Raw genomic sequence first — 5,000 nt, forward strand, 5'->3', positions numbered from 1 at the left:
CGCCCTGCCCGAACTTGTTTCGCCGGCTTTACGGCTGGGGATTTCAACCCGCTCGGTCTCTGCGGGGCGCCTCCACGCTTAGGCGCCCCAATGAACCGTGTTTCACCGGCTTTACGGCTGGGGATTTCAACCCGCTCGGTCTCTGCGGGGCGCCTCCACGCTTAGGCGCCCCAATGAACCGTGTTTCGCCGGCTTTACGGCTAGGGATTTCAACCCGCTCGGTCTCTGCGGGGCGCCTCCACGCTTAGGCGCCCCAATGAACCGTGTTTCACCGGCTTTACGGCTGGGGATTTCAACCCGCGCGGCTACCCGCATCGGCCTTACGGGCGAAACTCCACGCGGAGTCACCCTGCCCGACCGCTTTTCGCCGGCTTTACGGCTGGGGATTTCAACCCGCATCGGTCTTACGGGCGCCTCCACGCTTAGACGCCCTGCCCCACCGTGTTTCGCCGGTTCTACGGCTGGGGATTTCAACCCGCGTGGTCCGTGTTTTTCGGTAACATATTCGTGTTCCTTGCCCCCGAATCGTGTCTTTTGTCCCCGCTGCACCGTGTTTTTTGCCCCCGCTCAACCGTGTTCTTTGCCCCCGCTCAACCGTGCTTACTGCCCCCGCTCAACCGTGCTTTTTCGGTAACATAATCGTGTTTTCGGGTAACATAATCTTGTTTTTCGGGCCATTTTACACCGACGGAGGCACCCACAGGGGCCATGTACACCCCGCTTGGCATGTACATGAGGGGCTGCCTCTTCCAAAAATCCTTCCCCCCTATAGGGGAATATGCATTTTGGGTCTCCAGCCACGCCCAGGGTTACCACCCCCTGGAAATCCCCCAGGTTTACCCCCCATTTTATGTGGATGCATAGATTCAGACCGCCCTGCTCCACCGCTTTTGGCCATTTTTGCCCAACGTTAGCCGCTTCGGCTTGCCGCTGGACTGTTTTCGGGCCTTTTTCACCGACGCTTGGCCGTATCCGCTTAGTTTTCCCCAACGCTTGGCCGCATCCGCTTAGTTTTCCCCCGCTGGACTGTTTTCGGGTCACTTTTGCCCAACGTTAGCGGCTTCCGCTTGCCGCTGGACTGTTTTCGGGCCCTTTTTCACCGACCCTTGGCCGTATCCGCTTAGTTTTCCCCAACTCGTGGCCGCATCCGCTTAGTTTTCCCCCGCTGAACTGTTTTCGGGTCACTTTTGCCCAACGTTAGCCGCTTCCGCTTGCCGCTGGGATGTTTTCGGGCCATTTTTCCCCAACACTTGGCCGTATCCGCTTAGTTTTCCCCAACGCGTGGCCGCATCCGCTTAGTTTTCCCCCGCTGAACTGTTTTCGGGTCAGTTTTGCCCAACGTTAGCCGCTTCCGCTTGCCGCTGGACTGTTTTCGGGCCAATTTCCACCGACTCTTGGCCGTATCCGCTTAGTTTTCCCCAACGCGTGGCCGCATCCGCTTAGTTTTCCCCCGCTGAACTGTTTTCGGGTCACTTTTGCCCAACGTTAGCGGCTTCCGCTTGCCGCTGGACTGTTTTCGGGCCAATTTCCACCGACTCTTGGCCGTATCCGCTTAGTTTTCCCCAACGCGTGGCCGCATCCGCTTAGTTTTCCCCCGCTGAACTGTTTTCGGGTCAGTTTTGCCCAACGTTAGCCGCTTCCGCTTGCCGCTGGACTGTTTTCGGGCCAATTTCCACCGACTCTTGGCCGTATCCGCTTAGTTTTCCCCAACGCGTGGCCGCATCCGCTTAGTTTTCCCCCGCTGAACTGTTTTCGGGTCACTTTTGCCCAACGTTAGCCGCTTTCGCTTGCCGCTGGGCTGTTTTCGGGCCAATTTCCACCGACACTTGGCCGGATCCGCTTAGTTTTCCCCAACGCGTGGCCGCATCCGCTTAGTTTTCCCCCGCTTAACTGTTTTCGGGTCACTTTTCCCCAACGTTAGCCGCTTCCGCTTGCCGCTGGGCTGTTTTCGGGCCATTTTTCCCCAACACTTGGCCGTATCCGCTTAGTTTTCCCCAACGCGTGGCCGCATCCGCTTAGTTTTCCCCCGCTGAACTGTTTTCGGGTCACTTTTGCCCAACGTTAGCCGCTTCCGCTTGGCACTGGACTGTTTTCGGGCCAATTTCCACCGACTCTGGGCCGGATCCGCTTAGTTTTCCCCAACGCTTGGCTGCATCCGCTTAATTTTCCCCAGCTGAACTGTTTTCGGGTCACTTTGTCCCAACGTTAGCCGTTTCCGCTTGCCGCTGGACTGTTTTCGGGCCATTTTCCACCGACTCTTGGCCGTATCCGCTTGGTTTTCCCCAACGCTTGGCTGCTTCCGCTTAATTTCCCCCAGCTGAACTGTTTTCGGGTCACTTTTGCCCAACGTTAGCCGTTTCCGCTTGCCGCTGGACTGTTTTCGGGCCATTTTTCACCGACACTTGGCCGTATCCGCTTAGTTTTCGCCAACAATTGGCTGCATCCGCTTAATTTTCCAAGCTATACTGCTTTCGGGTCAGTTTTGCCCAACGTTAGCCGCTTCCGCTTGCCGCTGGGCTGTTTTCGGGCCATTTTCCACCCACGCTGGCACCGACGGGGCCATGTACACCCACGCGCGTGTACATGAGGGGGCACCCATTTTTGAAAACCTTGCCCCCCTATAGGGGAATATGCATTTTGAGGCTCTAGCCACGCCCAGGGTTACCACCCCCTGAAAATCCCCCAAGTCAAAATCACCCATGTAAAATATTCAAAAAAATCTCAAAAAATCACAAAAAATTTATAAAACCAAATAAATTCAAAAAAAAAAAAAAAATTCAAAAATTCAAAAAAAATTCAAAAAATTCAAAAAAATTCAAAAAAATTCAAAAATTTCAAAAATTCAAAAAAAGTCCAAAAACCCAAAAAAACTTCAAAAATTTCAAATATTCAAAAAAATTTCAAAAAAAATTTCAAAAATTTGCCCCGCTGAACTTTTTTCGGGTCAGTTTTGCCCAACGTTAGCCGCTTCCGCTTGCCGCTGGACTGTTTTCGGGCCAATTTCCACCGACTCTTGGCCGTATCCGCTTAGTTTTCCCCAACGCGTGGCCGCATCCGCTTAGTTTTCCCCCGCTGAACTGTTTTCGGGTCACTTTTGCCCAACGTTAGCCGCTTCCGCTTGCCGCTGGGCTGTTTTCGGGCCAATTTCCACCGACACTTGGCCGCATCCGCTTAGTTTTCCCCAACGCGTGGCCGCATCCGCTTAGTTTTCCCCCGCTTAACTATTTTCGGGTCACTTTTCCCCAACGTTAGCCGCTTCCGCTTGCCGCTGGGCTGTTTTCGGGCCATTTTTCCCCAACACTTGGCCGTATCCGCTTAGTTTTCCCCAACGCGTGGCCGCATCCGCTTAGTTTTCCCCCGCTGAACTGTTTTCGGGTCACTTTTCCCCAACGTTAGCCGCTTCCGCTTGCCGCTGGGCTGTTTTCGGGCCAATTTCCACCGACTCTGGGTCGGATCCGCTTAGTTTTCCCCAACGCTTGGCTGCATCCGCTTAATTTTCCCCAGCTGAACTGTTTTCGGGTCACTTTGTCCCAACGTTAGCCGTTTCCGCTTGCCGCTGGACTGTTTTCGGGCCATTTTCCACCGACTCTTGGCCGTATCCGCTTGGTTTTGCCCAACGCTTGGCTGCTTCCGCTTAATTTCCCCCAGCTGAACTGTTTTCGGGTCACTTTTGCCCAACGTTAGCCGTTTCCGCTTGCCGCTGGACTGTTTTCGGGCCATTTTTCACCGTCACTTGGCCGTATCCGCTTAGTTTTCGCCAACAATTGGCTGCATCCGCTTAATTTTCCAAGCTATACTGCTTTCGGGTCAGTTTTGCCCAACGTTAGCCGCTTCCGCTTGCCGCTGGGCTGTTTTCGGGCCATTTTCCACCCACGCTGGCACCGACGGGGCCATGTACACCCACGCGCGTGTACATGAGGGGGCACCCATTTTTGAAAACCTTGCCCCCCTATAGGGGAATATGCATTTTGAGGCTCTAGCCACGCCCAGGGTTACCACCCCCTGAAAATCCCCCAAGTCGAAATCACCCATGTAAAATATTCAAAAAAATCTCAAAAAATCACAAAAAATTTATAAAATCAAATAAATTCAAAAAAAAAAAAAAAATTCAAAAATTCAAAAAAAATTCAAAAAATTCAAAAAAATTCAAAAAAATTCAAAAAATTCAAAAATTCAAAAAAAGTCCAAAAACCCAAAAAAACTTCAAAAATTTCAAAAATTCAAAAAAATTTCAAAATTTCAAAAAAAATTTCAAAAATTTGCCCCGCTGAACTGTTTTCGGGTCACTTTTGCCCAACGTTAGCCGCTTCCGCTTGCCGCTGGACTGTTTTCGGGCCTATTTCCACCGACTCTTGGCCGTATCCGCTTAGTTTTCCCCAACGCGTGGCCGCATCCGCTTAGTTTTCCCCCGCTTAACTGTTTTCGGGTCACTTTTCCCCAACGTTAGCTGCTTCCGCTTGCCGCTGGGCTGTTTTCGGGCCATTTTTCCCCAACACTTGGCTGGATCCGCTTAGTTTTCCCCAACGCGTGGCCGCATCCGCTTAGTTTTCCCCCGCTGAACTGTTTTCGGGTCACTTTTTCCCAACGTTAGCCGCTTCCGCTTGCCGCTGGACTGTTTTCGGGCCAATTTCCACCGACTCTGGGCCGGATCCGCTTTGTTTTCCCCAACGCGTGGCCGCATCCGCTTAGTTTTCCCCCGCTTAACTGTTTTCGGGTCACTTTTCCCCAACGTTAGCCGCTTCCGCTTGCCGCTGGGCTGTTTTCGGGCCAATTTCCACCGACTCTTGGCCGGATCCGCTTAATTTTCCCCAGCTGAACTGTTTTCGGGTCATTTTAGCCCGACGGGGGCACCGACGGGACTGTTTTCGGGCCATTTTGCACCGACGCTTGGCCGCATGCGCTCAGTTTTGGGGCCATTTTTCACTGACGGCTGGCCGCATCCGCTTAGTTGCCCCCGCTTTGCTGATTTTTGCGCCGTTTTTTTTGTTGAACTTCAGGTT

Source organism: Carex rostrata, unplaced genomic scaffold, assembly GCF_964058835.1.
Source record: "Carex rostrata unplaced genomic scaffold, lpCarRost1.2 SCAFFOLD_36, whole genome shotgun sequence".
Classification (NCBI taxonomy): domain Eukaryota; kingdom Viridiplantae; phylum Streptophyta; class Magnoliopsida; order Poales; family Cyperaceae; genus Carex; species Carex rostrata.